This window comes from Phocoena phocoena, chromosome 20 (genome assembly GCF_963924675.1).
Source record: "Phocoena phocoena chromosome 20, mPhoPho1.1, whole genome shotgun sequence".
Classification (NCBI taxonomy): domain Eukaryota; kingdom Metazoa; phylum Chordata; class Mammalia; order Artiodactyla; family Phocoenidae; genus Phocoena; species Phocoena phocoena.
In genome coordinates, this window is record NC_089238.1 from 2795667 (window position 1) to 2818980 (window position 23314).

The following is a 23314-nucleotide window of genomic DNA, read 5'->3' on the forward strand; positions in this document are numbered from 1 at the left end:
GAGTCTCTTGTAGGCAGCATATATACAGGTCTTGTTTTTGTATCCATTCAAGCCAGTCTGTGTCTTTTGGTTGGAGCATTTAATCCATTTACACTTAAGGTAATTATCGATATGTATGTTCCTATTACCATTTTCTTAATTGTTTTCGGTTTGTTTTTGTAGGTCTTTTCCTTCTCTTGTGTTTCCTGCCTAGAGAAGTTCCTTTAGCATTTGTTGTAAAGCTGGTTTGGTGGTGCTGAATTCTCTTAACTTTTGCTTGTCTGTGAAGGTTTTAATTTCTCTGTCAAATCTGAGTGAGATCCTTGCTGGGTAGAGTAATCTTGGTTGTAGGTTTTTCCCTTTCATCACTTTAAATTTCTCCTGCCTCTCCCTTCTGGCTTGCAGAGTTTCTGCTGAAAGATCAGCTGTTACCCTTATGGGGATTCCCTTCTATGTTATTTGTTGCTTTTCCCTTGCCGCTTTTAATATTTTTTCTTCATATTTAATTTTTGATAGCTTGACTAGTATGTGTCTTGGCATGTTTCTCTTTGGATTTATCCTGTATGGGACTCTCTGTGCTTCCTGGACTTGACTGTTTCCTTTCCCTTATTAGGGAAGTTTTCAAGTATAATCTCTTCAAATATTTTCTCAGTCCCTTTTTTTTTCTCTTCTTCTTCTGGGACCCCTATAATTCTAATGTTGGGGCATTTAGTGTTGTCCCAGAGGTCTCTGAGACTGTCCTCAATTCTTTTTCTTTATTCTGCTCTGCGGTAGTTATTTCCACTATTTTATCTTCCAGGTCACTTATCCGTTCTTCTGCCTCAGTTATTCTCCTCTTGATTTCTTCTAGAGAATTTTTAATTTCCTTTATTGTGTCATTCATCAGTTTGTTTGCTCTTTGGTTCTTCTAGGTCCTTGTTAAACGTTTCGCGTATTTTCTCCATTCTGTTTCCAAGATTTTGGATCATCTTTATTATCATTACTCTGAATTCTTTTTCAGGTAGACTGCCTATTCCCTCTTCATTTGTTTGGTCTGGTGGGTTTTTACCTGCTCCTTCATCTGCTTCATATTTCTTGTCTTCTCATACGGCTTAACTTACTGTGTTCGGGGTCTCCTTTTCACAGGCTGCAGGTTCGTAGTTCCCATTGTTTTTGGTGTCTGCCCCCAGTGGGTAAGGTTGCTTCAGTGGCTTGTGTAGGCTTCCTGGTGGAGGGGACTGGTGCCTATGTTCTCGTGGATGAGGCTGGATCTTGTCTTTCTGGTGGGCAGGGCTGCAGCCGGTGGTGTGTTTTGGGGTGTCTGTGACCTTAGTATGATTTTAGGCAGCCTCTCTGCCAGTGGGTGGGGTTGTGCCCCTGTCTTGCTAGTTGTTTGGCGTGGGGTGTCCAGCACTGGAGCTTGCTGGCCATTGGGTGCAGCTGGGTCTTAGCGTTGAGATGGAGATATCTGGGAGAGCTCTCGCCGATTGATATTACATGGGGTCGGGAGGTCTCTGGTGGTCCAATGTCCTGAACGCGGCTCTCCCACTTCAGAGGCTCAGGCCTGACACCCAGCCGGAGCACCAAGACCCTGCCAGCCACACGGCTCAGAAGAAAAGGGAGAAGAAAAGAAAGAAAAAAAATAATTAAAATAAATAAAATAAAATAATTAAAATGAAAAAGTAATTAAAAAAAAGAAAAGAGCAACCAAACCAATAAACAAATCCACTAGCACTAAAAACTATACTAAGATAAGCATAAAAATCAGAAACAAGTCAGTCGCAGACAGCAAACCCCAAGTCTACAGTTGCTCCCGAAGTCCACCTCCTCAATTTGGGATGATTCGTTGTCTATTCAGATATTCCAGAGATGCAGGTACATCAAGTTGATTGTGGAGATTTAATCAGCTGCTCCTGAGGCTGCATGGAGAGATTTCCTTTCCTCCTCTTTGTTCGCACAGCTCCTGCGGCTCAGCTTTGGATTTGGCCCCGCCTCTGTGTGTAGGTCGTCTGAGGGCGTCTGTTCTTTGGTCAGACAGGACGGGGTTAAAGGAGCCGCTGATTCGGGGGCTGTGGCTCACTCAGGCTGGGGAGAGGGAGGGGTACGGAATATGGGGCAAGCCTGCGGCTGCAGAGGCCGGCGTGACGTTGCACCAGCCTGATGCACGCCGTGCGTCCTCCTGGGGAAGTTGTCCCTGGATCACGGGACCCTGGCAGTGGCGGGCTGCACAGGCTTCCAGGAGGGGAGGTGTGGACAGTGCCCTGTGCTCGCACACAGGCTTCTTGGTGGCTGCAGCAGCAGCCTTAGCGTCTCATGCCTTTTTCTGGGGTCTGTGCTGTTAGCCGCGGCTCACGCCCATCTCTGGAGCTTATTTAGGGGGCGCTCTGAATATCCTCTCCTTGCGCACCCAAAACAATGGTCTCTTGCCTCTTAGGCAGGTCCAGACTTTTTCCTGGACTCCCTCCTGGCTAGCTGTGGTGCATTAACCCCCATCAGGCTGTGTTGACAGTTACCCCCAGTCCTCTCCTTGGGATCTGACCTCTGAAGCCGAGCCTCAGCTCCCAGCCCCCGCCCGCCCCGGCGGGTGAGCAGATAAGCCTCTCGGGCTGGTGAGAGCTGGTCGGCACTGATCCTCTGTGCGGGAATCTCTCCGCTTTGCCCTCCGCACCCCTGTTGCTGTGCTCTCCTCCACGGCTCCGAAGCTTCCCCCCTCCGCCACCCGCAGTCTCTGCCCACGAAGGGGCTTCCTAGTGTGGAAACTTTCCTTCACAGCTCCTTCCCGGAGGTGCAGGTCCCATCCCTACTCTTTTGTCTCTCTTTTTTCTCTTTTTTTTTTTGCCCTACCCAGGTACGTGGGGAGTTTCTTGCCTTTTGGGAAGTCTTAGGTCTTCTGCCAGCATTCAGTAGGTATTCTGTTGGAGCTGTTCCACATGTACATGTAATTCTGATGTATTTGTGGGGAGGAAGGTGATCTCCACGTCTTACTCCTATGCCATCTTGAAGGTTGATCTTTTTTATTTTTAATCTAGTTTGCCAGATAGTCTTTAAATAGTGTTCAACCCACTTATGTTTATTAATTTATTTTTTGAGGTCAAAAGTTTTTATTGAAGCAGAGCTGATTTACAGTGTGTTAATTTCTACTGTACAGCAAAGTGATTTTTATACATATATATGCATTCTTTTTAAATATCCTTTCTATTATGGTTTATCCCAAGATGTTAAATATAGTTCCCTGTGCTATACAGTAGGACTTGTTGATCCATTTGATATATAATAGTTTGCTTCTGCTAAAACCCAAACTCCCAGCCCTTCACCCTACCCACCCACCCACCCACCCACCTACCTACCTACCTACCTATCTACCTCACCTCCCCTCCCCCTTGGCAGTCACTAGTCTGTTCTCTGTATCTGAGGCCTCACAGATTCTTGATTCCTATCATCTTTCATTGTTCTACAAGACCCTTCAGATGGTAGGATACCATCAGTGGCCTTTGGCTGAAGTGGAAGATTCCCTTTACATCAAATGGGTTTTTAATTAGAAACCCATCTCTGCTTCCTCTCTCCCAGGTGGGGATGATTAACACCTAAAAGAGGAGGACTCTGCAATTACCTGTAGCAGCTGGGTCTTGGTGGCTTCTTGCCCTATCCCGAGACACGCTGCAACAAAGGGGGTGGGAAGCCCGGAGACAGACCTGATAGGAGCTAGAGGGACCCAAGAGCCAATGACAGGCTGCGGTCCACCATCCTTTGGGTGCACTAATCTTGCTTTAGCTGTAGGGGGCCCCCCTGGATCTGAAGATTGTGGGCCCATGCAGAGGGGACCAGGCACTCCAGGTCAAAGGGCGTCCTTTGCTGTCACATCGTCCCCAGCTCCCACATCCCTGCACAGTCCAGCCTTGGGACCCACCCTGCTTAGGTTCCAGGGATGTGACACCAGCCCAGATCACTGAGGCCTGAAGGGAATAGAGCCAGCATTTCTTTTATTCTCTTATTTTAATTTTTATTATGTGTTGGTGTATAGGTAGTTGACAGTGTTGGGGTATTTTGTTGTTTGTTTTTGTGGGGAGAAGAGCAACTTGATTCAGTTATACCTAGAGGTATAGTTGTTCCTTTCTGGGCTCCTTCACATTTAAGTTATTACAGGGTAGAGTTCCTTGTGCTATCCAGTGGGTCCTTGTTCATTATCTACTTTACAATTATTTCTGTGTATATGTCAACTTCAAATTGCTAATTTCCCTACATGCTGCTTTCCCCTGTGGTAACCATTAGTTTGTTTTCTAAGTCTGTGAGCCTGTTTCTATTTTGGAAACAGGTTCATCTGTTTCCATTTTTACATTCTGCCTGTAAGTGATATCATCTTGTCTTCCTGGGTCTGAGTTACTTAACTTAGTATAATCATCTCTGCTTCCATAACTGTTGCTGCAAGTGGAATTCATTCGTCCTTTTTTATGGCTTAATAATATTCCATTGGGTACAGGGGCCACACCTTCTTCATCCATTCATCAGTCATTATACAGTTTGTTTCCATGTCTTGGCTATTGTAAGCAGTGCTGCCATGAAAGGTAAGGAGGAGGTGTCTCTCCAAATTTAGGGTTTCTCCAGATCTCGGCAGTGTGCAGTGATACCTGATTGTAGTTTTACTCTGCATTTCTCTAAAAATGAGTGATGCTCAGCGTCTTTCCATGTGCTTTTCTTTTTTCTACAGTGTGAGTAAAATGACATCTTCAAATTGCCTTCTTGAATGGCTGCCCTGTTTTGCATTCATTTTCGATGAACTAGTCCCGAGTTTTTCTGGAGGGCAGGTGTTTTTATTCACAGCCCCAAAGGCCTTGGGATTGTTCAGGGCGCATCAGCAACGTTTTCTACGTTGTTGTTACAGTAAACGGGCACAAGGCGGCAGCATTTCCTCAGGCCCAACTGCGGTTACTCGAGGAAGCCGAGCCTGAGGGAAAGTCCCGTCCCTGGGGCCTCAGTGCGAGTGGAATGTGCCAGAAGGAACACCGAAGGTGTTGCGTCTCATTGCTTCCTCGCCCTTGACCCCCGAGGGAAATCCCAATGCCTGGGAAACTGCTCTGATGACGGAGGTGTAGTCCGTAGGTGGGGCGACTCCATGGAAAGAGGCTGGAGGAGGGAACCCCACCCCCAGGAGACGTGGGCCCCCGGGGATCTTTGAAAGCTCTCCTTCCCACCCAGAATGCAGCATCGTTTCTGGTGCCTAAGGTTTGGTGTAGCTGTAGGGGAGCCCCCCTTGATGTGCAAATTGTGGGCCAATTAAGACGGGACCAGGCACTCCGGGTCCAAGGGGGTTCTTTGCTGTCACATCGTCCCCAGCTCGCTCAGCACCGCGACGGTCCAGCCTTTGGACCCAAGCCTGCTCCGCGTCCATGGATGAGACTCCAGCCCAGGTCCCAGAGGCCGTACGGGAATGGGGTCGGCATTACTTTTTAAGTGCAATGTGTATTTTGTACTGGAGTATAGTTGATATAGTCAGGAGAGTGGGTTATTATTTTTTTATTTTTTGGTGTAGAGCAAGTGATTCAGTTATACATAGATGTATATATGTTCCTTTTTGGGTTCTCTTCCAGTATAGATTCTTTCAGAGTGTTGAGTCGAGTTCCTTGTCCTATCAAGTGGGTCCTTCTGGATTACCTGTGTTTTAAATATTAGCCTGTATACATTAATCTGAACCTGTCAATTTCTCCCTCACCCCACCTTTCCTGTTTGGTAAGCATTACTTGGTTTTCCCTATCTGTGAGGCTGTCTCTGTTGTGCAAATTAATTCCTCTCGATCCGTATTTAGATGCCACCTCTAAGTGATATCATATACTTGTTTTTGTGTGTCTCACTTGTTGACTAAGTATGATCATCTCTCCTTCCATCCCTGTGGCTGGAAATGGAATGATTTCATCCTTTGTTTATGGCTGAGTACTATTCCATTGGGAACAGCGGCGGCACCTGCTGGACCGATTCATCTGTCTTCTACACTTTGGTGGTTTCTGTGTCTTGTCGGTTGTAAGCAGTGCTGCCGTGAACGCTGGGGTGCAGGTGTATGTCGAAATTTTGGTTCCCCTGGTTCTCTGCCCAGGAGAGGGATTGCTGGGTCCCGTGGTATTTATAGTTTTAGTTTTTACATGAGCCTTCCTATCGTTCTCTGCAGTGGATGTACCGATTTACATTCCCAACAAGAGTGTAGGAGGGTCCCGTTTTCCACACACCCTGTGCAGTAATTATTGTTTGTAGATATCTTGATGATGGCCCTTTTGAACTCTGTGAGGAGATACGTCGTGGTGCTTTTGATTTGCATTTTTCTGAGAATTACTGATGCTGAGCACCCCTTCCTGTGCTTTTCGGCCATCTGTAAGTCGTCTTTAAAGAACTGTCTGTTTTGTACTTTTGTCTATTTAGTGTGGGTTTTTTTTAAATGTTATTCAGCTGCATGACCTGCCTGTATGTTTTGGACAGTAATTTCTTGCAGGTAGCTTCGATTGCGAGCCTGTTTTTCCATTCTGGAGGTTGTTTTTTGTGTTGTTACCGTTCCCTTTGCTGTGCAAATGCCGTTAGGTTTAATCAGGTCCCATTTGCACATTGTTATTTTTCATTTCTTTGCCTCGTGGTTCAGAAAAACCCTTGCTGTGATTTATGTTGAAGGTTTTCAAAAGTGTACATTTTCCTCAAGGGTTTTATAGTATCCGTCCTTACGTTTAAGTCTTTCTTCGAGTTGAGGTTTATTTATCTGTAAGGATTTAGGGAGCGTCCCGTTATCATTCTCTATTTTGTAAGGGACCACCTCAGTGCTCTCCATAGAGGCTTCTACCGTTTTACGTTCCCACCAACAGTGTAGGAGGGTTACCTCTGCCCCACGCCCTCTCCAGCATTTCTTATTTGTAGATTAAGTTGACAGTGGCCATGTGGCTGGCGGCAGGAGATATCTTGCTGTAGTTCTGACTTGTAGCTCTCTAACGTTCAGCGAGGTTGAAACATGTCAGGTCCTGTTTTCAAATACTGTTTTGATCGTAGTGTGAGCAAAGTAACCTGTTGAATTTGGCTTCTTGAACCTCTGCCCCGTTGTGAGTTCCTTTTCAGTCGCCGACTTCAGCACGTTTCTCGAGGGCAGGCGTGCTTTTCCGCCCGCAGGGGTTGTGAATATGAAGCGCCCAGCAGCACCGGTTTTAGTAAAGTTTAGTTAAGGGAAACGGCCCCAAGGCACGTGTCGTTCCGAATTATGATCATATCGGGATGCAAGGCCAGGAGTGCGATTGCCAGGTCACATATGGGTTCTCTGTTTAGCTATGGTACAGGAAGGTCCATACAGATCTCCATAGTGGCTGCAACAGTTGACATTCCCAGGAAGAGTGTAGGACAATTGCCTTTTGCCCACGTGCTCTGCAGCCTTTGCTCCTTGTAGATTTCTTTTGGCGGTGCCCAGTCTGAGTGATGTGCGGTGATATCTGATGGCAGTTTTACTTTGCGTTTCTGTGATAATGAGTGATGCTGAGCGTCTTTCCATGCGCTTTTTTTTTCTACAGTGTGAGTAAAAGTGACATCTTCGAATTGGCTTCTTGAATGGCTGCCCTGTTTTGCATTCTTTTTCCAGGAAGTAGCCCCGGGTTTTTCTGGAGGGCAGGTGTTATTGAATAACAGCCTCACAGGCCTTGCGATTATTCAGGGCCCGTCAGCAGCGTTTTCCACGTTGTAGTTACAGGAAAAGGCCACAAGGCGGCAGCATTTCTGCTTGCCCAGGTTTGTCTGACTTTTTTTTTTTCTCTCTCTCTTCTTTTTTCCGTTTGAACTTAATTTTTATGTTACACGGGAGTAGAGTTGATGTGCCCTGACGTATTTCGGGTTGACCTGTTCAGGAACGTCATTCCCTCATACAGAGAGGTCTATCTAGTCTTTTTCGGGTTGGTCTTCCAGAAGGCGATCGTAGTGTGTTGCGTAGAGCTCCTTGAGCTATTCACAAGGTCCTTTCGGATGATCTGCGATCCATAATAGTGTTTATACGCCAATCCCAAGCTCAGTATATATCCCTCACCCCACCTTTCCTGTATGGTCGTCGTAAGTTACTTGTCTACCTCTGAGAGTCTGTTTCTGTTTTTTCAATTAGATCATTTGCATGTATTGATAGGTTTCACCTATAAGGGCTCTCTTATGCTATTTGTCTTTCTCTCTCTGACCTCATTCACCTAGTATGATCATATGTTCGTCCATCCTTGCTGCTGCAGATGGTATGTTTTCATTCTTCTTGTCGGCTGAGTAGTATTTCCTTGTATGTAGGTACCCCATAATGTTCATTTTCTGTTGATGGACATTTGGGTGGAATGTATGTATACAATTGTCCTAATCGTTCTGCTCTGAAAATACACGTGGCACGTGTTCCGAATTATGATCATATCGGGATGCAAGGCCAGGAGTGGGGTTGACGGATCACATAAGGTTCTCTGGTTAGCTATGTTACAGGAAGCTCCGTACAGATCTCCATAGAGGCTGCAGCTGTTGATATTCCCAGCAAGTGTGTAGGACGATTCCCCTTTGCACACGTTCTCTGCAGCCTTGATTCCTTGTAGATTTTTTGGGAGATGGCCAGTGTGAGTGGTGTGAGGTGATACCTGATTGTAGTTCTACTCTGCATTTCTCTAATAATGAGTGATGCTGAGCGTCTTTCCATGTGCGTTTTTTTCTACAGTGTGACTAAATTTGACCCCTTCAAATTGGCTTCTTGAACGGCTTCCCTGTTTTGCATTCATTTTCGAGGAAGTAGCCCCGGGATTTTCTGGAGGGCAGGTGTTGTTTATTCACAGCCCCACAGGCCTTGCGATTATTCAGGGCCCGGCAGCAGCGATTTCCACGTTGTTGTTACAGGAAACGTCCACAAGACGGCAGCATTTCCTCAGGCCCAACTGCGGTTACTCGAGGAAGCCGAGCCTGAGGGAAAGTCCCGTCCCTGGGGTGTCAGTGTGAGTGGAATGTGCCAGAAGAAACACCGAAGGTGTTGTGTCTCATTGCTTCCTCACCATTGCCCTTCACCCCCGACGGAAATCCCAATGCCTGGGAAACTGCTCTGATGACGGAGGTGTAGTCCGTAGGTGGGGCGACTCCATGGAAAGAGGCTGGAGGAGGGAACCCCACCCCCAGGAGACGTGGGCCCCCGGGGATCTTTGAAAGCTCTCCTTCCCGCCCAGAGTGCAGCATCACTTCTGGTGCCCGAGGCTTGGTGTAGCTGTAGGGGAGCCCCCTTTGATATGGAGATTGTGGGCCAATTAAGAAGGGACCAGGCACTCCGGGTCCAAGGGGGCTCTTTGCTGTCACATCGTCCCCAGCTCGCTCAGCACCGCGACGGTCCAGCCTTTGGACCCAAGCCTGCTCCGCGTCCAAGGGTGAGACTCCAGCCCAGGTCCCAGAGGCCGTAGGGGAATGGGGTCGGCATTACTTTGTAAGTGCAATGTGTATTTTGTACTGGAGTATAGTTGATATAGTCAGGAGAGTGGGTTTTTTTTTTTTTCTTTTGGTGTATAGCATGTGATTCGTTATTTGGGGAGCGTTCCATTATCATTCTGTGTTTTGTAAGGCACCCCGTCAGTGCTCTCCATAGAGGCTTCTACCGTTTTACGTTCCCACCAACAGTGTAGGAGGGTTACCTCTGCCCCACGCCCTCTCCAGCATTTCTTATTTGTAGATTAAGTTGACAGTGGCCATGTGGCTGGCGGCAGGAGATATCTTGCTGTAGTTCTGACTTGTAGCTCTCTAACGTTCAGCGAGGTTGAAACATGTCAGGTCCTGTTTTCAAATATTGTTTTGATCGTAGTGTGAGCAAAGTAACCTGTTGAATTTGGCTTCTTGAACCTCTGCCCTGTTGTGAGTTCCTTTTCAGTCGCCGACCTCAGCACGTTTCTCGAGGGCAGGCGTGCTTTTCCGCCCGCAGGGGTCGTGAATATGAAGCGCCCAGCAGCACCGGTTTTAGTAAAGTTTAGTTAAGGGAAACGGCCCCAAGGCACGTGTCGTTCCGAATTATGATCATATCGGGATGCAAGGCCAGGAGTGCGATTGCCAGGTCACATATGGGTTCTCTGTTTAGCTATGGTACAGGAAGGTCCATACAGATCTCCATAGTGGCTGCAACAGTTGACATTCCCAGGAAGAGTGTAGGACAATTGCCTTTTGCCCACGTGCTCTGCAGCCTTTGCTCCTTGTAGATTTCTTTTGGCGGTGCCCAGTCTGAGTGATGTGCGGTGGTATCTGATGGCAGTTTTACTTTGCGTTTCTGTGATAATGAGTGATGCTGAGCGTCTTTCCATGCGCTTTTTTTTTCTACAGTGTGAATAAAAGTGACATCTTCGAATTGGCTTCTTGAATGGCTGCCCTGTTTTGCATTCTTTTTCCAGGAAGTAGCCCCGGGTTTTTCTGGAGGGCAGGTGTTATTGAATAACAGCCTCACAGGCCTTGCGATTATTCAGGGCCCGTCAGCAGCGTTTTCCACGTTGTAGTTACAGGAAAAGGCCACAAGGCGGCAGCATTTCTGCTTGCCCAGGTTTGTCTGACTTTTTTTTTTTTTTCTCTCTCTTCTTTTTTCCGTTTGAACTTAATTTTTATGTTACACGGGAGTAGAGTTGATGTGCCCTGACGTATTTCGGGTTGACCTGTTCAGGAACGTCATTCCCTCATACAGATAGGTCCATCTAGTCTTTTTCGGGTTGGTCTTGCAGAAGGCGATCGTAGTGTGTTGCGTAGAGCTCCTTGAGCTATTCACAAGGTCCTTTCGGATGATCTGCGATCCATAATAGTGTTTATACGCCAATCCCAAGCTCAGTATATATCCCTCACCCCACCTTTCCTGTATGGTCGTCGTAAGTTACTTGTCTACCTCTGAGAGTCTGTTTCTGTTTTTTGAATTAGATCATTTGCATGTATTGATAGGTTTCACCTATAAGGGCTCTCTTATGTTATTTGTCTTTCTCTCTCTGACCTCATTCACCTAGTAGGATCATATGTTCGTCCATCCTTGCTGCTGCAGATGGTATGTTTTCATTCTTCTTGTCGGCTGAGTAGTATTTCCTTGTATGTAGGTACCCCATAATGTTCATTTTCTGTTGATGGACATTTGGGTGGAATGTATGTATACAATTGTCCTAATCGTTCTGCTCTGAAAATACACGTGGCACGTGTTCCGAATTATGATCATATCGGGATGCAAGGCCAGGAGTGGGGTTGACGGATCACATAAGGTTCTCTGGTTAGCTATGTTACAGGAAGCTCCGTACAGATCTCCATAGAGGCTGCAGCTGTTGATATTCCCAGCAAGTGTGTAGGACGATTCCCCTTTGCACACGTTCTCTGCAGCCTTGATTCCTTGTAGATTTTTTGGGAGATGGCCAGTGTGAGTGCTGTGAGGTGATACCTGATTGTAGTTCTACTCTGCATTTCTCTAATAATGAGTGATGCTGAGCGTCTTTCCATGTGCGTTTTTTTCTACAGTGTGACTAAATTTGACCCCTTCAAATTGGCTTCTTGAACGGCTTCCCTGTTTTGCATTCATTTTCGAGGAAGTAGCCCCGGGATTTTCTGGAGGGCAGGTGTTGTTTATTCACAGCCCCACAGGCCTTGCGATTATTCAGGGCCCGGCAGCAGCTATTTCCACGTTGTTGTTACAGGAAACGTCCACAAGACGGCAGCATTTCCTCAGGCCCAACTGCGGTTACTCGAGGAAGCCGAGCCTGAGGGAAAGTCCCGTCCCTGGGGTGTCAGTGTGAGTGGAATGTGCCAGAAGAAACACCGAAGGTGTTGTGTCTCATTGCTTCCTCACCATTGCCCTTCACCCCCGACGGAAATCCCAATGCCTGGGAAACTGCTCTGATGACGGAGGTGTAGTCCGTAGGTGGGGCGACTCCTTGGAAAGAGGCTGGAGGAGGGAACCCCACCCCCAGGAGACGTGGGCCCCCGGGGATCTTTGAAAGCTCTCCTTCCCGCCCAGAGTGCAGCATCACTTCTGGTGCCCGAGGCTTGGTGTAGCTGTAGGGGAGCCCCCTTTGATATGGAGATTGTGGGCCAATTAAGAAGGGACCAGGCACTCCGGGTCCAAGGGGGCTCTTTGCTGTCACATCGTCCCCAGCTCGCTCAGCACCGCGACGGTCCAGCCTTTGGACCCAAGCCTGCTCCGCGTCCATGGATGAGACTCCAGCCCAGGTCCCAGAGGCCGTAGGGGAATGGGGTCGGCATTACTTTGTAAGTGCAATGTGTATTTTGTACTGGAGTATAGTTGATATAGTCAGGAGAGTGGGTTTTTTTTTTTCTTTTGGTGTATAGCATGTGATTCGTTATTTGGGGAGAGTTCCATTATCATTCTCTGTTTTGTAAGGCACCAACGTCAGTGCTCTCCATAGAGGCTTCTACCGTTTTACGTTCCCACCAACAGTGTAGGAGGGTTACCTCTGCCCCACGCCCTCTCCAGCGTTTCTTATTTGTAGATTAAGTTGACAGTGGCCATGTGGCTGGCGGCAGGAGATATCTTGCTGTAGTTCTGACTTGTAGCTCTCTAACGTTCAGCGAGGTTGAAACATGTCAGGTCCTGTTTTCAAATATTGTTTTGATCGTAGTGTGAGCAAAGTAACCTGTTGAATTTGGCTTCTTGAACCTCTGCCCCGTTGTGAGTTCCTTTTCAGTCGCCGACCTCAGCACGTTTCTCGAGGGCAGGCGTGCTTTTCCGCCCGCAGGGGTCGTGAATATGAAGCGCCCAGCAGCACCGGTTTTAGTAAAGTTTAGTTAAGGGAAACGGCCCCAAGGCACGTGTCGTTCCGAATTATGATCATATCGGGATGCAAGGCCAGGAGTGCGATTGCCAGGTCACCTATGGGTTCTCTGTTTAGCTATGGTACAGGAAGGTCCATACAGATCTCCATAGTGGCTGCAACAGTTGACATTCCCAGGAAGAGTGTAGGACAATTGCCTTTTGCCCACGTGCTCTGCAGCCTTTGCTCCTTGTAGATTTCTTTCGGCGGTGCCCAGTCTGAGTGATGTGCGGTGATATCTGATGGCAGTTTTACTTTGCGTTTCTGTGATAATGAGTGATGCTGAGCGTCTTTCCATGCGCTTTTTTTTTCTACAGTGTGAGTAAAAGTGACATCTTCGAATTGGCTTCTTGAATGGCTGCCCTGTTTTGCATTCTTTTTCCAGGAAGTAGCCCCGGGTTTTTCTGGAGGGCAGGTGTTATTGAATAACAGCCTCACAGGCCTTGCGATTATTCAGGGCCCGTCAGCAGCGTTTTCCACGTTGTAGTTACAGGAAAAGGCCACAAGGCGGCAGCATTTCTGCTTGCCCAGGTTTGTCTGACTTTTTTTTTTTTTTCTCTCTCTTCTTTTTTCCGTATGAACTGAATTTTTATGTTACACGGGAGTAGAGTTGATGTGCCCTGACGTATTTCGGGTTGACCTGTTCAGGAACGTCATTCCCTCATACAGATAGGTCCATCTAGTCTTTTTCGGGTTGGTCTTGCAGAAGGCGATCGTAGTGTGTTGCGTAGAGCTCCTTGAGCTATTCACAAGGTCCTTTCGGATGATCTGCGATCCATAATAGTGTTTATACGCCAATCCCAAGCTCAGTATATATCCCTCACCCCACCTTTCCTGTATGGTCGTCGTAAGTTACTTGTCTACCTCTGAGAGTCTGTTTCTGTTTTTTCAATTAGATCATTTGCATGTATTGATAGGTTTCACCTATAAGGGCTCTCTTATGCTATTTGTCTTTCTCTCTCTGACCTCATTCACCTAGTATGATCATATGTTCGTCCATCCTTGCTGCTGCAGATGGTATGTTTTCATTCTTCTTGTCGGCTGAGTAGTATTTCCTTGTATGTAGGTACCCCATAATGTTCATTTTCTGTTGATGGACATTTGGGTGGAATGTATGTATACAATTGTCCTAATCGTTCTGCTCTGAAAATACACGTGGCACGTGTTCCGAATTATGATCATATCGGGATGCAAGGCCAGGAGTGGGGTTGACGGATCACATAAGGTTCTCTGGTTAGCTATGTTACAGGAAGCTCCGTACAGATCTCCATAGAGGCTGCAGCTGTTGATATTCCCAGCAAGTGTGTAGGACGATTCCCCTTTGCACACGTTCTCTGCAGCCTTGATTCCTTGTAGATTTTTTGGGAGATGGCCAGTGTGAGTGGTGTGAGGTGATACCTGATTGTAGTTCTACTCTGCATTTCTCTAATAATGAGTGATGCTGAGCGTCTTTCCATGTGCGTTTTTTTCTACAGTGTGACTAAATTTGACCCCTTCAAATTGGCTTCTTGAACGGCTTCCCTGTTTTGCATTCATTTTCGAGGAAGTAGCCCCGGGATTTTCTGGAGGGCAGGTGTTGTTTATTCACAGCCCCACAGGCCTTGCGATTATTCAGGGCCCGGCAGCAGCGATTTCCACGTTGTTGTTACAGGAAACGTCCACAAGACGGCAGCATTTCCTCAGGCCCAACTGCGGTTACTCGAGGAAGCCGAGCCTGAGGGAAAGTCCCGTCCCTGGGGTGTCAGTGTGAGTGGAATGTGCCAGAAGAAACACCGAAGGTGTTGTGTCTCATTGCTTCCTCACCATTGCCCTTCACCCCCGACGGAAATCCCAATGCCTGGGAAACTGCTCTGATGACGGAGGTGTAGTCCGTTGGTGGGGCGACTCCTTGGAAAGAGGCTGGAGCAGGGAACCCCACCCCCAGGAGACGTGGGCCCCCGGGGATCTTTGAAAGCTCTCCTTCCCGCCCAGAGTGCAGCATCACTTCTGGTGCCCGAGGCTTGGTGTAGCTGTAGGGGAGCCCCCTTTGATATGGAGATTGTGGGCCAATTAAGAAGGGACCAGGCACTCCGGGTCCAAGGGGGCTCTTTGCTGTCACATCGTCCCCAGCTCGCTCAGCACCGCGACGGTCCAGCCTTTGGACCCAAGCCTGCTCCGCGTCCAAGGGTGAGACTCCAGCCCAGGTCCCAGAGGCCGTAGGGGAATGGGGTCGGCATTACTTTGTAAGTGCAATGTGTATTTTGTACTGGAGTATAGTTGATATAGTCAGGAGAGTGGGTTTTTTTTTTTTTCTTTTGGTGTATAGCATGTGATTCGTTATTTGGGGAGCGTTCCATTATCATTCTGTGTTTTGTAAGGCACCCCGTCAGTGCTCTCCATAGAGGCTTCTACCGTTTTACGTTCCCACCAACAGTGTAGGAGGGTTACCTCTGCCCCACGCCCTCTCCAGCATTTCTTATTTGTAGATTAAGTTGACAGTGGCCATGTGGCTGGCGGCAGGAGATATCTTGCTGTAGTTCTGACTTGTAGCTCTCTAACGTTCAGCGAGGTTGAAACATGTCAGGTCCTGTTTTCAAATATTGTTTTGATCGTAGTGTGAGCAAAGTAACCTGTTGAATTTGGCTTCTTGAACCTCTGCCCTGTTGTGAGTTCCTTTTCAGTCGCCGACCTCAGCACGTTTCTCGAGGGCAGGCGTGCTTTTCCGCCCGCAGGGGTCGTGAATATGAAGCGCCCAGCAGCACCGGTTTTAGTAAAGTTTAGTTAAGGGAAACGGCCCCAAGGCACGTGTCGTTCCGAATTATGATCATATCGGGATGCAAGGCCAGGAGTGCGATTGCCAGGTCACATATGGGTTCTCTGTTTAGCTATGGTACAGGAAGGTCCATACAGATCTCCATAGTGGCTGCAACAGTTGACATTCCCAGGAAGAGTGTAGGACAATTGCCTTTTGCCCACGTGCTCTGCAGCCTTTGCTCCTTGTAGATTTCTTTTGGCGGTGCCCAGTCTGAGTGATGTGCGGTGGTATCTGATGGCAGTTTTACTTTGCGTTTCTGTGATAATGAGTGATGCTGAGCGTCTTTCCATGCGCTTTTTTTTTCTACAGTGTGAATAAAAGTGACATCTTCGAATTGGCTTCTTGAATGGCTGCCCTGTTTTGCATTCTTTTTCCAGGAAGTAGCCCCGGGTTTTTCTGGAGGGCAGGTGTTATTGAATAACAGCCTCACAGGCCTTGCGATTATTCAGGGCCCGTCAGCAGCGTTTTCCACGTTGTAGTTACAGGAAAAGGCCACAAGGCGGCAGCATTTCTGCTTGCCCAGGTTTGTCTGACTTTTTTTTTTTCTCTCTCTCTTCTTTTTTCCGTTTGAACTTAATTTTTATGTTACACGGGAGTAGAGTTGATGTGCCCTGACGTATTTCGGGTTGACCTGTTCAGGAACGTCATTCCCTCATACAGAGAGGTCTATCTAGTCTTTTTCGGGTTGGTCTTCCAGAAGGCGATCGTAGTGTGTTGCGTAGAGCTCCTTGAGCTATTCACAAGGTCCTTTCGGATGATCTGCGATCCATAATAGTGTTTATACGCCAATCCCAAGCTCAGTATATATCCCTCACCCCACCTTTCCTGTATGGTCGTCGTAAGTTACTTGTCTACCTCTGAGAGTCTGTTTCTGTTTTTTCAATTAGATCATTTGCATGTATTGATAGGTTTCACCTATAAGGGCTCTCTCATGCTATTTGTCTTTCTCTCTCTGACCTCATTCACCTAGTATGATCATATGTTCGTCCATCCTTGCTGCTGCAGATGGTATGTTTTCATTCTTCTTGTCGGCTGAGTAGTATTTCCTTGTATGTAGGTACCCCATAATGTTCATTTTCTGTTGATGGACATTTGGGTGGAATGTATGTATACAATTGTCCTAATCGTTCTGCTCTGAAAATACACGTGGCACGTGTTCCGAATTATGATCATATCGGGATGCAAGGCCAGGAGTGGGGTTGACGGATCACATAAGGTTCTCTGGTTAGCTATGTTACAGGAAGCTCCGTACAGATCTCCATAGAGGCTGCAGCTGTTGATATTCCCAGCAAGTGTGTAGGACGATTCCCCTTTGCACACGTTCTCTGCAGCCTTGATTCCTTGTAGATTTTTTGGGAGATGGCCAGTGTGAGTGGTGTGAGGTGATACCTGATTGTAGTTCTACTCTGCATTTCTCTAATAATGAGTGATGCTGAGCGTCTTTCCATGTGCGTTTTTTTCTACAGTGTGACTAAATTTGACCCCTTCAAATTGGCTTCTTGAAGGGCTTCCCTGTTTTGCATTCATTTTCGAGGAAGTAGCCCCGGGATTTTCTGGAGGGCAGGTGTTGTTTATTCACAGCCCCACAGGCCTTGCGATTATTCAGGGCCCGGCAGCAGCGATTTCCACGTTGTTGTTACAGGAAACGTCCACAAGACGGCAGCATTTCCTCAGGCCCAACTGCGGTTACTCGAGGAAGCCGAGCCTGAGGGAAAGTCCCGTCCCTGGGGTGTCAGTGTGAGTGGAATGTGCCAGAAGAAACACCGAAGGTGTTGTGTCTCATTGCTTCCTCACCATTGCCCTTCACCCCCGACGGAAATCCCAATGCCTGGGAAACTGCTCTGATGACGGAGGTGTAGTCCGTTGGTGGGGCGACTCCTTGGAAAGAGGCTGGAGCAGGGAACCCCACCCCCAGGAGACGTGGGCCCCCGGGGATCTTTGAAAGCTCTCCTTCCCGCCCAGAGTGCAGCATCACTTCTGGTGCCCGAGGCTTGGTGTAGCTGTAGGGGAGCCCCCTTTGATATGGAGATTGTGGGCCAATTAAGAAGGGACCAGGCACTCCGGGTCCAAGGGGGCTCTTTGCTGTCACATCGTCCCCAGCTCGCTCAGCACCGCGACGGTCCAGCCTTTGGACCCAAGCCTGCTCCGCGTCCAAGGGTGAGACTCCAGCCCAGGTCCCAGAGGCCGTAGGGGAATGGGGTCGGCATTACTTTGTAAGTGCAATGTGTATTTTGTACTGGAGTATAGTTGATATAGTCAGGAGAGTGGGTTTTTTTTTTTTTCTTTTGGTGTATAGCATGTGATTCGTTATTTGGGGAGCGTTCCATTATCATTCTGTGTTTTGTAAGGCACCCCGTCAGTGCTCTCCATAGAGGCTTCTACCGTTTTACGTTCCCACCAACAGTGTAGGAGGGTTACCTCTGCCCCACGCCCTCTCCAGCATTTCTTATTTGTAGATTAAGTTGACAGTGGCCATGTGGCTGGCGGCAGGAGATATCTTGCTGTAGTTCTGACTTGTAGCTCTCTAACGTTCAGCGAGGTTGAAACATGTCAGGTCCTGTTTTCAAATATTGTTTTGATCGTAGTGTGAGCAAAGTAACCTGTTGAATTTGGCTTCTTGAACCTCTGCCCTGTTGTGAGTTCCTTTTCAGTCGCCGACCTCAGCACGTTTCTCGAGGGCAGGCGTGCTTTTCCGCCCGCAGGGGTCGTGAATATGAAGCGCCCAGCAGCACCGGTTTTAGTAAAGTTTAGTTAAGGGAAACGGCCCCAAGGCACGTGTCGTTCCGAATTATGATCATATCGGGATGCAAGGCCAGGAGTGCGATTGCCAGGTCACATATGGGTTCTCTGTTTAGCTATGGTACAGGAAGGTCCATACAGATCTCCATAGTGGCTGCAACAGTTGACATTCCCAGGAAGAGTGTAGGACAATTGCCTTTTGCCCACGTGCTCTGCAGCCTTTGCTCCTTGTAGATTTCTTTTGGCGGTGCCCAGTCTGAGTGATGTGCGGTGGTATCTGATGGCAGTTTTACTTTGCGTTTCTGTGATAATGAGTGATGCTGAGCGTCTTTCCATGCGCTTTTTTTTTCTACAGTGTGAATAAAAGTGACATCTTCGAATTGGCTTCTTGAATGGCTGCCCTGTTTTGCATTCTTTTTCCAGGAAGTAGCCCCGGGTTTTTCTGGAGGGCAGGTGTTATTGAATAACAGCCTCACAGGCCTTGCGATTATTCAGGGCCCGTCAGCAGCGTTATCCACGTTGTAGTTACAGGAAAAGGCCACAAGGCGGCAGCATTTCTGCTTGCCCAGGTTTGTCTGACTTTTTTTTTTTCTCTCTCTCTTCTTTTTTCCGTTTGAACTTAATTTTTATGTTACACGGGAGTAGAGTTGATGTGCCCTGACGTATTTCGGGTTGACCTGTTCAGGAACGTCATTCCCTCATACAGAGAGGTCTATCTAGTCTTTTTCGGGTTGGTCTTCCAGAAGGCGATCGTAGTGTGTTGCGTAGAGCTCCTTGAGCTATTCACAAGGTCCTTTCGGATGATCTGCGATCCATAATAGTGTTTATACGCCAATCCCAAGCTCAGTATATATCCCTCACCCCACCTTTCCTGTATGGTCGTCGTAAGTTACTTGTCTACCTCTGAGAGTCTGTTTCTGTTTTTTCAATTAGATCATTTGCATGTATTGATAGGTTTCACCTATAAGGGCTCTCTCATGCTATTTGTCTTTCTCTCTCTGACCTCATTCACCTAGTATGATCATATGTTCGTCCATCCTTGCTGCTGCAGATGGTATGTTTTCATTCTTCTTGTCGGCTGAGTAGTATTTCCTTGTATGTAGGTACCCCATAATGTTCATTTTCTGTTGATGGACATTTGGGTGGAATGTATGTATACAATTGTCCTAATCGTTCTGCTCTGAAAATACACGTGGCACGTGTTCCGAATTATGATCATATCGGGATGCAAGGCCAGGAGTGGGGTTGACGGATCACATAAGGTTCTCTGGTTAGCTATGTTACAGGAAGCTCCGTACAGATCTCCATAGAGGCTGCAGCTGTTGATATTCCCAGCAAGTGTGTAGGACGATTCCCCTTTGCACACGTTCTCTGCAGCCTTGATTCCTTGTAGATTTTTTGGGAGATGGCCAGTGTGAGTGCTGTGAGGTGATACCTGATTGTAGTTCTACTCTGCATTTCTCTAATAATGAGTGATGCTGAGCGTCTTTCCATGTGCGTTTTTTTCTACAGTGTGACTAAATTTGACCCCTTCAAATTGGCTTCTTGAACGGCTTCCCTGTTTTGCATTCATTTTCGAGGAAGTAGCCCCGGGATTTTCTGGAGGGCAGGTGTTGTTTATTCACAGCCCCACAGGCCTTGCGATTATTCAGGGCCCGGCAGCAGCTATTTCCACGTTGTTGTTACAGGAAACGTCCACAAGACGGCAGCATTTCCTCAGGCCCAACTGCGGTTACTCGAGGAAGCCGAGCCTGAGGGAAAGTCCCGTCCCTGGGGTGTCAGTGTGAGTGGAATGTGCCAGAAGAAACACCGAAGGTGTTGTGTCTCATTGCTTCCTCACCATTGCCCTTCACCCCCGACGGAAATCCCAATGCCTGGGAAACTGCTCTGATGACGGAGGTGTAGTCCGTAGGTGGGGCGACTCCTTGGAAAGAGGCTGGAGGAGGGAACCCCACCCCCAGGAGACGTGGGCCCCCGGGGATCTTTGAAAGCTCTCCTTCCCGCCCAGAGTGCAGCATCACTTCTGGTGCCCGAGGCTTGGTGTAGCTGTAGGGGAGCCCCCTTTGATATGGAGATTGTGGGCCAATTAAGAAGGGACCAGGCACTCCGGGTCCAAGGGGGCTCTTTGCTGTCACATCGTCCCCAGCTCGCTCAGCACCGCGACGGTCCAGCCTTTGGACCCAAGCCTGCTCCGCGTCCATGGATGAGACTCCAGCCCAGGTCCCAGAGGCCGTAGGGGAATGGGGTCGGCATTACTTTGTAAGTGCAATGTGTATTTTGTACTGGAGTATAGTTGATATAGTCAGGAGAGTGGGTTTTTTTTTTTCTTTTGGTGTATAGCATGTGATTCGTTATTTGGGGAGAGTTCCATTATCATTCTCTGTTTTGTAAGGCACCAACGTCAGTGCTCTCCATAGAGGCTTCTACCGTTTTACGTTCCCACCAACAGTGTAGGAGGGTTACCTCTGCCCCACGCCCTCTCCAGCGTTTCTTATTTGTAGATTAAGTTGACAGTGGCCATGTGGCTGGCGGCAGGAGATATCTTGCTGTAGTTCTGACTTGTAGCTCTCTAACGTTCAGCGAGGTTGAAACATGTCAGGTCCTGTTTTCAAATATTGTTTTGATCGTAGTGTGAGCAAAGTAACCTGTTGAATTTGGCTTCTTGAACCTCTGCCCCGTTGTGAGTTCCTTTTCAGTCGCCGACCTCAGCACGTTTCTCGAGGGCAGGCGTGCTTTTCCGCCCGCAGGGGTCGTGAATATGAAGCGCCCAGCAGCACCGGTTTTAGTAAAGTTTAGTTAAGGGAAACGGCCCCAAGGCACGTGTCGTTCCGAATTATGATCATATCGGGATGCAAGGCCAGGAGTGCGATTGCCAGGTCACCTATGGGTTCTCTATTTAGCTATGGTACAGGAAGGTCCATACAGATCTCCATAGTGGCTGCAACAGTTGACATTCCCAGGAAGAGTGTAGGACAATTGCCTTTTGCCCACGTGCTCTGCAGCCTTTGCTCCTTGTAGATTTCTTTCGGCGGTGCCCAGTCTGAGTGATGTGCGGTGATATCTGATGGCAGTTTTACTTTGCGTTTCTGTGATAATGAGTGATGCTGAGCGTCTTTCCATGCGCTTTTTTTTTCTACAGTGTGAGTAAAAGTGACATCTTCGAATTGGCTTCTTGAATGGCTGCCCTGTTTTGCATTCTTTTTCCAGGAAGTAGCCCCGGGTTTTTCTGGAGGGCAGGTGTTATTGAATAACAGCCTCACAGGCCTTGCGATTATTCAGGGCCCGTCAGCAGCGTTTTCCACGTTGTAGTTACAGGAAAAGGCCACAAGGCGGCAGCATTTCTGCTTGCCCAGGTTTGTCTGACTTTTTTTTTTTTTTCTCTCTCTTCTTTTTTCCGTATGAACTGAATTTTTATGTTACACGGGAGTAGAGTTGATGTGCCCTGACGTATTTCGGGTTGACCTGTTCAGGAACGTCATTCCCTCATACAGATAGGTCCATCTAGTCTTTTTCGGGTTGGTCTTGCAGAAGGCGATCGTAGTGTGTTGCGTAGAGCTCCTTGAGCTATTCACAAGGTCCTTTCGGATGATCTGCGATCCATAATAGTGTTTATACGCCAATCCCAAGCTCAGTATATATCCCTCACCCCACCTTTCCTGTATGGTCGTCGTAAGTTACTTGTCTACCTCTGAGAGTCTGTTTCTGTTTTTTCAATTAGATCATTTGCATGTATTGATAGGTTTCACCTATAAGGGCTCTCTTATGCTATTTGTCTTTCTCTCTCTGACCTCATTCACCTAGTATGATCATATGTTCGTCCATCCTTGCTGCTGCAGATGGTATGTTTTCATTCTTCTTGTCGGCTGAGTAGTATTTCCTTGTATGTAGGTACCCCATAATGTTCATTTTCTGTTGATGGACATTTGGGTGGAATGTATGTATACAATTGTCCTAATCGTTCTGCTCTGAAAATACACGTGGCACGTGTTCCGAATTATGATCATATCGGGATGCAAGGCCAGGAGTGGGGTTGACGGATCACATAAGGTTCTCTGGTTAGCTATGTTACAGGAAGCTCCGTACAGATCTCCATAGAGGCTGCAGCTGTTGATATTCCCAGCAAGTGTGTAGGACGATTCCCCTTTGCACACGTTCTCTGCAGCCTTGATTCCTTGTAGATTTTTTGGGAGATGGCCAGTGTGAGTGGTGTGAGGTGATACCTGATTGTAGTTCTACTCTGCATTTCTCTAATAATGAGTGATGCTGAGCGTCTTTCCATGTGCGTTTTTTTCTACAGTGTGACTAAATTTGACCCCTTCAAATTGGCTTCTTGAACGGCTTCCCTGTTTTGCATTCATTTTCGAGGAAGTAGCCCCGGGATTTTCTGGAGGGCAGGTGTTGTTTATTCACAGCCCCACAGGCCTTGCGATTATTCAGGGCCCGGCAGCAGCGATTTCCACGTTGTTGTTACAGGAAACGTCCACAAGACGGCAGCATTTCCTCAGGCCCAACTGCGGTTACTCGAGGAAGCCGAGCCTGAGGGAAAGTCCCGTCCCTGGGGTGTCAGTGTGAGTGGAATGTGCCAGAAGAAACACCGAAGGTGTTGTGTCTCATTGCTTCCTCACCATTGCCCTTCACCCCCGACGGAAATCCCAATGCCTGGGAAACTGCTCTGATGACGGAGGTGTAGTCCGTTGGTGGGGCGACTCCTTGGAAAGAGGCTGGAGCAGGGAACCCCACCCCCAGGAGACGTGGGCCCCCGGGGATCTTTGAAAGCTCTCCTTCCCGCCCAGAGTGCAGCATCACTTCTGGTGCCCGAGGCTTGGTGTAGCTGTAGGGGAGCCCCCTTTGATATGGAGATTGTGGGCCAATTAAGAAGGGACCAGGCACTCCGGGTCCAAGGGGGCTCTTTGCTGTCACATCGTCCCCAGCTCGCTCAGCACCGCGACGGTCCAGCCTTTGGACCCAAGCCTGCTCCGCGTCCAAGGGTGAGACTCCAGCCCAGGTCCCAGAGGCCGTAGGGGAATGGGGTCGGCATTACTTT